The following is a 10,613-nucleotide window of genomic DNA, read 5'->3' as shown; positions in this document are numbered from 1 at the left end:
TCATCCGTAAGACAGGGACAGAGAATGCTTTGTCACCCCACCTACTTCTCACGGGTGTTATGAAACAACTGTTTGCTCGGAAAACACTTTGAGCAACTTGGGTAAAGGTGCCTGTGGCTCAGATGACTCCTGCTGCACTCGATCCAGGCGGGGAGGGGTGGGGGGGGCTGTGCCAACCAGGCATCCGGTCACCGCCTTGGCCGCCCGAGGGACGGGAGGCAGGAGGCGCGGCAGCCTCTCCTGTGTCACCGAGCCTGTTGGCCGTGCTGTGGTCCCAGAATATGCCCACGAGGGGTGTGTGTGTGTGTGTGTGTGTGTGTGTGTGTGTGCGTGTGTGCGCGCGCGGGCGCGTGCGCATTCCTCGGCCTGCCTGACCCACTGATTTCAGCAGAATATGAGCTCTCCATGGGCCTGGACGGAGGCCACCGGACGCCCAGCCCGCCCGCTTGTCAGAAAGGCGAGCTGCGGGTTACCTGGGGATAACCTGTCTGAGCTCAGGCCGCAGGGGCGGGGACGGCCGCCCCGGTGCCAGCCTCGCAGGCAGGGAGCCGGGAACAAAGGAACCCTGTCTTGGCTCCTCGCCTGGCGAGAGCCGATCTTAACCTGCAGGCGCTCAGGTGCCCCTCACCGGCGGCAGCCGGCAGTGGCCACCACGTTGCCATGACAACCGTACCTGGCTACCCTCCCTCTGCTCCTGGGAGGGGCGGGGGGGGGGGGGCGAACCACCCCAGCACAGACCAAGCACATCCGGGGGCCTCCCAGCGCAGCTCGAGGCTGAGCAGGGGGCAAAACCCCGGCCTGGGCGGTGCGAGGGGACAACGGTCCCGTCTGCCATTCAGTCAACACTGAGTCTCCGCTTCTAGCCGGACGCAGGGCTCGGAGCCCCGACAGGCCTCGCTCCCTGCAGCCCCCTCCCACGGGCTGCTGCTCCCCTAGAGCGGGTGGCAAGGCGCTCAGCAGACAGAGAACAACAGACAGCATGTACATTTAATTATAACTCTCCCGGATAGGAAGGGCTGGCTATATACAGTGCGTCTGCCTGTTACTAATTATATTTATTTTCAAACGAAGAAGGGGAGGGGGGGGGGAATCTTCTGAAGATGAGTCAGAAAAAAAAAAAAAAAAAAACCTTCATTGTTATGAAAGCGGAGGAACGTCTCCTGAGGGTGTCTGTAACGCATCGCTGTCACGGCCTGACAATGGAAAAGCTGAGCGCAGAGCCAAGCCAGCCGGTAAACACCTCGTGGCGGCTTTCCTGGCCAGGGCCCTGCGAGCCGGTACCTGCGCCACATGCCCAAGCACGATCAATATGAAAGGCCTTCTCCCTCCCGGACGGAGCCGCCGCTTAGAGCCTGGCTGAGCATCCTATTCCTGCAAAGACGGGGCCGTGCGGCATCTGCTGTCACCTTAATTGGGAGGCAGCGTTCCAGTTGAAACACAGCAAAGGTTTCTCCCTCATCAAAGGAAAAGCGTCCTGAGCAGATGGCTGAAATGAAAAGGCTTCGTCTTCAGCCTCCATGCAGCCAACGGTGTTATTAATAACAGCACCGAGAATGCCACAAACCAAACGAGAGCACCTAGAAACCCAAAATAGTCACCCGCATGCAGGCCAGAAGTCGCCGGCACTTGGGGGGCGGGCGCATGAATCTCTGGTTTCAGGGGGAGACGCGGCCGCACACACGGGGGACTCGCGTCCGTGTCTGTGTCCGCCGTCTGTGCGTGTCAGGTGCACATGGCTGCTTTTGGGGGGCCCGTCGGTCAGGCCCGCTCTGCCTGTCGGCCCCCTCTTCCTTTGAGACCACACGGCTGCCCTGCCCCCTCCGCACAGATACACCCATGGGGTGAGGGCCACAGGGAGCTTGAGGGGACGCATGCGCCCCAGGGAGCCACCCAAAGACACAGTGTTCACAACGGGGTTTCCAATAATTTTTTAAATAGCCACACTTGTTTTGTTTGCTTTCTTCCAGGAAGGCTGCACTGTTCTGGAAAAGGAGGGGGAGGCAAGAAAAATGTGAGTTCATTTCCTGAGTCTTTTAAATCTTTCTCCGTAGACGGAGCACCGAGGAGCCGTGGCCGGAGGGCAGAGCGGCCTCAGGCACGCAGCACACATGGAAGGAGGTTCGGAACTTGTCCCCGCCGCGTGCTCTTTCCAGGCCATGGCAGGACGCTGGGTTTAGCGATGAGACCACACTGAAGGATCCGGATGCACGTGGGCTCTCCACCTCCCTCCCAAGAAAATGGTTTGAAGGCCAGTTGCTTTCACAATGGGTTTTTCCCGTTTGCCCAGGCAAGGTTGGACTGTGAAATCGGTTCATCTCAAAGAGAGGGCAGAAAATGGATCCGATGCCGGATTACCGGGGACACGGGAGAGTTTGGAAGGAGCCAACGCTTGTCAGAGTGCCTTTCCACACACATTATTTTACCCACTTCTCAGAGCAACCCCGTGAAGCACATGGCGGTGTGCCCGTTCCACAGGCGAGGCTCTGGGGGTGAAGCAGCAAATCCAAGGGCACCTCACCTCCCCTGCAGACAAATCATCTTTCCTGTCGTGAGCTACCTCCCCTTCGTTGCTGCAGTCAGCATCTTACGCCAAAGTTCTTCGTGGGATGGGCTGGCCCACATCCATCTGCCCGTCTCCCCAGCCAGGATGAAGACACCATGAAGATGGGGACTTTCCTTGCTCACAGATGTGTGTGGTTGTGTGGTGGCCCGTCACGACCTTGAGCACAGTAGCTCTGTAGTATGTATCTGTCCTACGAGGGAAGGACTGAATGAATGAAAGAGTCCCGCCCCCGAAGGAGGAAAGGGGGTCCAAATGAGAAGCATGGCGATCTCTGGCGGGCCAGCTGAGATGCTACAAGGGTCATTCTGAAGCCAGAGGCACAGGATGCCCCAAGCTGAGCAAACCATGACCTGGAGGGCCCAGCTGTCAGGCAGTGGAGTGGCCTTTGCCCCTCATATCCGGGCACCGTGGGCCCATGCACAGCACATGCGGCCAGAGCACCTTTAGACAGATGCACCCTCAGGAACCCAGAGAGCCCTGCTTTTCCCTGGAAGTGGCCTGGCAAGTCAGGGGCAGGGTCTGGCATCAGAGCTGTCAGTCCTTCCCAGAAATTCCGAGCGGCCCATGGATTAAAGCGAGGACCAGCTTTTGGAACAACGGTCCCCGTTCTGGTTTTGCCTCACAGAGACGATGCCTGGCCTCACAGTTCGGGAGCCTGGCCCCTGAGTAAGTCTCCCTAATCCTCACTGTGCCTTCCCCCTGCTCTCCTCTGAGACCCCAAGGTGGCTTCAGTGGACGGTCAGACAGAGGAAAATACAGCAGACGGAAGGCCGCACAGAAGACAGGCCTGGAAAGAGGAGGCTCCCCCACCCCGGCCGTCGTGCCTCCCTGCAGGCTGATTTTGCTCTGACAGCCTTGCGGGTGTTTGTCTTTGATCTTGGTTGTCAGCACAAGCAAGTGTAAGTGCTGACTGTGCCTGGCCTTGCCTTCAACACCACAACTGCTGGGGACACCCAGGCCCCTGCCCTCAGAAGGTGCCCAGTCCCAAACGACGCCAGGCAGCAAACCAAGCCCCCCAACCCCCGCCCCCAGAGCCCAGAGGCAGGAGCCAGGCTGCCTGCCACTCAGGGTCCGCTGCTCCTCTGGGCAGATGTGAAGAAGCTAGGCGCTCCCAGCCTCAAAGGGCCAATTCCTCCCTTTTGGACTCTTAGTTTCTGGTTCTGCTGGGTCACGGTTTAAGAGGAAGTAGATCCCGTCATCTCTAGGACAGCAAATGGGGGACTCGTAACAAATCACCCGTAATGAGACCACATTCTGTTCCGGGTCACACAGAGTAAACGTTAGAAACCAGACTCGGCACATCTCCTTTCTTCTGACAGGTGGCCCTTCGGAGCTGTGGCAAAAATGACCACTCTGGGGCCCAGAGGGCCAGGACCGCCTGCGGGCACAGTGCGTGATGCATGGCAGAGGAGACCTGGGGACACCGGCACTCACCCCTGGACCGTGCCTTCCACGACAACTTCCCTCCAAAAGGCCATTTGGCTACAACGTATCATATGACTTGTTCTTAGAGTTACATTTTAACTGACAAAGTTTAACAACAACTATGACTTATGGCCTTCTAAAATTGGCAGCAGAAAAATGAACTGAGGAAGTAATGGAAAAAAACCACAAGTGAAGCCACTCTGTATTATGCACAATTTCTGTTGTGCTTTTTTTTCCCTTCCCAAGCATGTGTGTGTGTGTGTGTGCGCGCGTGTGTGTGCGCGCATGCGCGTGCCCATGTGTGTGTCTGTGTGTGTGTTTTCGAAGGGTAGCAAATATTTTCCAGATACACTGTCCTGGCGTTCCCAAGCACATATTCATGCCAAGTTTATAAAAAGCAGCTGCAGACAGGGTTGACTGAAAGGATTGCTCTGCTGTCTGGCTTCCAGAAGGTGCTTCGGTTCTTACTCTGTCACCAGGACAGCCTTACCTCCCAAAACTCTCTGACCCGCGCTGCACGTCTGGAAGAGGACAAACCCGCGGCACAGAGTGACCTGGACGAGCGCTCGCCCCTGGCTCTTCTGACCTTCCGCATCACGCGTCTGGTCCGCAAGGTGCTTGATCGTTTTTAGTCATTCAAAATCCTCACACAGATACAAAAAGGGAAGTGTTCCAAGACTCATTTCACAGATATCTGGAGGGCTCGGAGGGCCATCGTCAGCACCGCTTTCTGAGGGTTTAGAACGTCTGGGGGAGCCCTCCGTGCATAAGCTGTGTCAACCTGCCTTTGCAGCTGCTCGCTCTGGGTTCAGCAGGACACCCTTCCTACGGCCTAAGACCCTCCAACCCTCCCCTTCACCCCTCCGTGGCCTCCCCCTGCTTCTGCTCGGCGAGAAGCTCCAGCCTCCACTTTAGCGTGTTCGTGTTTCCTCACCACACACCCTGCAACCCCCTGGGGCATCCCGAGCAACTGCTCACGGGCACCCAAACCCAGACTCTCACTGGCCTGGGGTGGGGACTCCACTCGCCTCCCTCCTCCATCACAGGCTTAATGAAGACAATAGTCGCCTGCTTTGTAGCTCTCCTGGGGGTGACTAATTGGTTAATCTTGGGAAGGCCCTTTGAAGATGAAAAGCTGGGTATTACTCATAGGGTTGGAGGCACGCACCTGCCCCAGTCGGGGCCTGAGTCAGCAGAGAATGACCTCCCACCTGCGGTCAGCCTGGATCCCCCACTCAAGGTCAGCGCTGGCTGGCAGGAGGGGCGTGGCGAGCACCGGCCAAGGGGAAACCAGGAGGCCTCGGCGGCCTGTGCTGTGTGGGCCGCTCTGAGTCAGGGGACTGCTTCACTGGCATTTACATGGTTTAACAAGCCTTCAAAGGACTCTGCCAAGAGGGCAGCACATGTCCGAGAATATCAGGCAAGACAGTATTTCCTGGTCATTGTTCAGGGAAAATGCCTTCCTCACAGCTAACTCCTCCCAAGCAACAGCATTTTCTCCTTCCTCCTGGGGAAGGCGAGCTGGGGCAGCGGTGGGTGGCTCTGTGGTGGGCAGACCTGAGGTCCGCGGTGCCAGGGTGGGGCATCGGTGCTTTCCCATCTTCTCTGGCTCGTGGTCCCCACCACACACATCTCTGAGAAAGAGGAAGTGACAGCAAGAACAGGGAACCAGAAGCCAAAACAAGGGATGAAGGCGAGGGTCGCTTATGACCACGCCCCCACCCACCCTTGACCCGGTGGGTCGAGGGGGATTTTGACACAGTGGCAGCTGGGAAGCCAAGAACAGAAAGCCTTTAATCCGTGCAACCTAATGCCAAGATTCCGCCTGAGAGAGCTCACTTCCTGCACTGTCTGCACATTCCTCCCGTTCCTCCCAAGCACCTTCTCCCAGTGACCCCTCTCCATGCAGCCTCTACTCTCCCCCCACGGCCAACTGCTCCTTTCTTCCAGAAAACAAGGCCTGCGGCCAGAAGGATTCCACGCACTTCTGTTTCTCTTTAAGATCCCTAGGTCCTTAGGAGCTTTTCATGGCCCTTTCTCCTCCGGCAGATTGCCTGGAACCCCAGAGCAACCCCCCCCCACCCCCGACACACAGAATGATAAAGATCTGGAAAAGTAGGATGGAAGGATGGGGGGGGGGGACCAGAGCGGTCACTAAATCTTAACACCCAGCAGGGAGTGGATTGCAGAGGGGCGGGGTGGGGGGGGGCAGGCCAGCAGGAATGGGCTAGGAAATGATTTTGTTCTGCCTCTGTTTGGAAGGAGGTGCTTGGAAATGACAGTTTGGAGAAGATGGGAGGGGGGGGGTAGGTAGTGTTTCAAGGGAGGCGGCCTCTCTTCCGCAGTTCTAACAGTGCCATCAAGTGGCTCTGCGTGCAGACGCAGGACAGAGCCTCCAGACAGCCCGAGCTGACCCCGTGGATGGAGGAGCAACGGGGCTTTGTAAAGGACAGTGGCCAGCGTCTCACCTCAGCCACAGAGCCGAGCGCCTTCCCCTGGAACGGTCTGCGGGGAGGGGAGGAAGGTTCCCCCCAAGTGTATGTCCCCTAAGGGAAACGGGCCATCACGTTCACGGTGCTCCTGCAAGATGCTTCATTTAGCCTCTCGGCCCACACACAGGGACAATGCAGGGAGGCGTGGGGACGAGAGTCACTGTACCATGGGAGGCACCAAAGCACATTTTCAACCTGACACATGGTCAGTGACCACAGCAAGCCTGCCTGTGCCACCCGGCCCTTGTCTGGAGATCCTCGGTGAAGGAGAAATGAGGACTGAAGGGTGCTGGGCAAGACGTGGTCTGGTGAGCACGCCAGAGGAAGCTTCTGGTCAGGGACACAAGCCGCCTTCTGGTGTTAACACTGACTTTCGCTGTATTCCTTTTCTCTTTTTCTTTTTAACTCTGCAAGTCAAAACCAACTCACCTTGGGGCGCCTGGGTGGCGCAGTCGGTTAAGCGTCCGACTTCAGCCAGGTCACGATCTCACAGTCCGTGAGTTCGAGCCCCGCGTCAGGCTCTGGGCTGATGGCTCGGAGCCTGGAGCCTGTTTCCGATTCTGTGTCTCCCTCTCTCTCTGCCCCTCCCCCGTTCATGCTCTGTCTCTCTCTGTCCCAAAAATAAATAAAAAACGTTGAAAAAAAAATTAAAAAAAAACAAGAAAAAAAAAACAAAAAAAACAAAACCAACTCACCTTAGAAATACAAAAGTGATTTTCTTTCTAAAGAGGAATTTAAAAGAAACAGAAGGCTTTCCCAGCAGTTTTGTGTTTGGGTTACTGGGAATGAGGAGGAGACAGAGCCGGGGGGGAGCGAATGTTCCACAAGGAGTCAGGGCCCCGTGCCATTCCTAGCCCCCACACTCAGCTGCTGCGTGTATGTCTGAGGAGGTGACCTCACTCACTAATCTCATTAAAAAAAATTTTTTTTGATGTTTTTATTTATTTTTGAGAGTGAGACAGAGAGCAAGCAGGGGTAGGGGCAGAGAGAGAAGGAGACACAGAGTCCGAAGCAGGCTCCAGTCTCTGAGCTGTCAGCACAGGGCCCGACACGGGGCTCGAACCCACGAACCACGAAATCATGACCTGAGCCGAAGTCGGACGCTCAACTGACTGAATCACCCAGGCGCCCCTCTAACTTCATTTTCCTACAAAAACCGGGGGCAGAAATAGATCTATAGTTTCCAGAACTACACTCCCAGGCCCCAGGGGAGGGTTGGCAGTTTGGTAGAACTTTGGTCCCCATGCCTTTTACCAGAACAACTCTGTCTTTATCCACAGTATCGTGGCGACTTCTCAGATACCTGTCCAGACCATGACTCTCAGAACTGTTGGCCACACCGGCAGAGTTAAGGCCCCAACATGGTGTTTATACTTCATGACCCCAGACCCGGACTACAGTTGAGTACGTAAGAGATGGGCAGCTGCCCAGGTGAGCCAATCTGATTCTCCCTCCCCAGAATTTGAAACTGGGTCAGGCTGGGTCAAAGTTGGTCTCTGTTAGAGCTGAGGCAGCTATATTGGGTCAGAGGACAGAGGGGCTCAGAGCGCCAGCCCCTCCCTCGGATCCCCTCTGAACCTTCACTGTGTTCCCCTACGATATATTGCCACTATTAAAAAAGGTTGGTTTTTTTTTTGTTTATTTATTTTTAAGAAACAGAGTGCTAGCAGGGGAGGAGCAAAGAGGGAGACACAGAATCCGAAGCAGTCTCCAGGCTCTGAGCTGTCAGCACAGAGCCTGACGTGGGGCTCGAACTCACGAACCATGAGATCATGACTGGAGACGAAGTTGAATGCTTATCCGACCAAACCACCCAGGCGCCCCAGCCCCTGCGGACAAGACCATCTAAACACTTCTTCCCAGATCTGAGAAACAATAAGATCACCCAACCCAGTGCAACAAACCTCATCTCCCAGAGCCACATTCTGTTTTTGAAAATAAAGGGAAGTTTCTAAACAGACCATGTTACCTTATGAATTAAAATGTTTAACAGACTAGGCATATAATGGATCAGTAAATATTCACATTATCATTTCTATTACTGGTGTGTTCAAAACTTATTTACAAATCAATCATACTTTCTTGTTGCTATAAATTTTAACTTCAAAAACATTTTCTTGTTCGTATCTACTAGGACCTCATTTATCAATAATGTGGTTTTTTTTTAAACGTTTATTTATTTTTAAGAAACAGAGTGCTAGCAGGGGAGGAGCAAAGAGGGAGACACAGAATCCGAAGCAGTCTCCAGGCTCTGAGCTGTCAGCAAAGAGCCTGACGCAGGGCTCGAACTCACGAGCTATGAGATCATGACCTGAGCTGAAGTTGGACGCTTAACCGACTGAGCCACCCAGGCACCCCAATATTTTAAAATTTTATTTTGTCCTGAAATCTTCCATCCAAGGACTTAAGTATCTATAAATATGCTAGTGCATTCATTCATCCATTTTCTTAGATGCTCTGAGTTTACCAAAGAATAGATCCCTTCACTAAGATCTTACAGGGTAGAACTTGAAGAAACCATAATTTTAAGTGCATATTTCCTAAATTAGGTCTTCTTATATTATAGAAGACCCGTGCCTCACTCCACAACAGATTAAAGAATCACACATTCTAAACTTAGGAAAAGGCTCTCAAGGTACTTGAGTATTTGTCAAACTCTGGGTCATGACTCAAAAGTGAGCCCTGAAATCAAGTCAGTGTACCAGAGGGGCACCTGGCTGACCCAGTCGGTTAAGCATCCGACTCTTGGTTTTGACTCAGGTCATGATCTCACAGCTCATGGGTTTGAACTCCACATCGGGCTCCGCAGCCGACAGTGCAGACCCTGCTTGGGATCCTCTCTCTTTCTGCCCCTCCCCCTCTTGCACGGTCTCTGTCTCTCTCAAAATAAGTAAATAAACTTAAAAATTTAGTGCACCAGAGCCAGCACTTTAGAATTGTTTTTTTTTAATGTTTTTAAAACATTTATTTATTTTTGAGACACAGAGAGACAGAGAATGAGCGGGGGAGGGGCAGAGAGAGAGGGAGACACAGAATCGGAAGCAGGCTCCAGGCTCTGAGCCATCAGCCCAGAGCCTGACGCGAGGCTCGCACTCACGGACCGTGAGATCGTGACCTGAGCTGAAGTCGGACGCTTAACCGACTGAGCCACCCAGGCGCCCCTAGAATTGTTTTTTAAAACTGAGAGGCTGTCACACGCAGTAAGGCTGCATATTGTTATGTAAAACACATCCGATTTCAGGTATATAGGTGTGTGGGGGCGCGTGGGGGCGGTAAAGATGTCAAATGCACATCTCGCTGGGGACGTCCGAGTGGTCTGTCGGGACCACCCCTCCTCTTCCTCACCCCTCGCCCCCCGGGCCCCCCCACAACACACGTGCACGGCGACACGTGCACCCAGCGACACCCCCACGTCGTCCCACCCGCCTACAGTTCCAGCCGGACCGCAGGAATTCCCACCCGACTGTGACCAGGCCTGCTGCTGGCCAGGCCCGCCTCATTTGGTGCCCAACGAATCTCTGTTGCACTTTCAGTTCGGGTCTTGGTTTTGGGGAGGGGGCGGGGGACGAGGGGCAGGTGGCTGCTGGGATTAGCGAAGCCCAGGAAGCAGGCTCGGAACCCCTGAGCGCTCTTGTCATGCTGGTGCTGGGCCGGGATGAGGGGACCTGTCCAGCAGCCACTCTTCTCACAGGCAGGCCGGGCTACACAGGGTCCTGGCGCATCATTGAGTTTCACCCCTGCCAGTACAGCAGCAGCCTCTCACAGCCTTGGCCGTGTCCGCACAATAGCAGAGAATCTAGCTGAAAAAATCAATACAAAAACAACCATTTTACCCAATCCTGTTTTTCACTGGCATCAGTGAACCCCAGGATGGTTCACGGCGTCGTACTTTGCCACTCAAAGACGAAAGGAGGAGGGGGGCTCACCTGGGACCTTGTTAAAAGGAGAATCTCAGCCCCCACCCAGGACCTAATGAATAAGAATCTGCAGAGACTCCCAGAGACTCGTGCAAGCACTTCAAGTTTGAGGAGCCCCGATTCAAAACTGCCGGTCCCCTAACTAACTTGACACCGGCTGCTGCAGCCAAGACATCGGTGAGCCATCGGTCCCCTCTGCGTAAGCACTGTCTTCCA

At 54.7% G+C, this 10,613-nt stretch overlaps 1 long non-coding RNA gene across 2 annotated transcripts; it reads left to right on the top strand.

The window, feature by feature from the left end:
- The first annotated feature begins 215 nt into the window (after positions 1-215).
- Positions 216-8,826, top strand: LOC125932590 (uncharacterized). 2 transcript variants are annotated; one of them, XR_007460681.1, is made up of 3 exons: positions 216-4,602; positions 7,761-7,911; positions 8,668-8,826. It is a non-coding gene; the product is annotated as an uncharacterized LOC125932590 (long non-coding RNA). The 2 variants fall into 2 exon arrangements; XR_007460680.1 differs by having other exon boundaries at positions 8,134-8,704.
- Positions 8,827-10,613: the final 1,787 nt, after the last annotated feature.

This window comes from Panthera uncia, chromosome D2, assembly GCF_023721935.1.
Source record: "Panthera uncia isolate 11264 chromosome D2, Puncia_PCG_1.0, whole genome shotgun sequence".
NCBI classification, from domain to species: domain Eukaryota; kingdom Metazoa; phylum Chordata; class Mammalia; order Carnivora; family Felidae; genus Panthera; species Panthera uncia.
The sequence above is the reverse complement of the archived record's forward strand: the minus strand, read 5'-3'. Positions and strand labels throughout refer to the sequence as shown.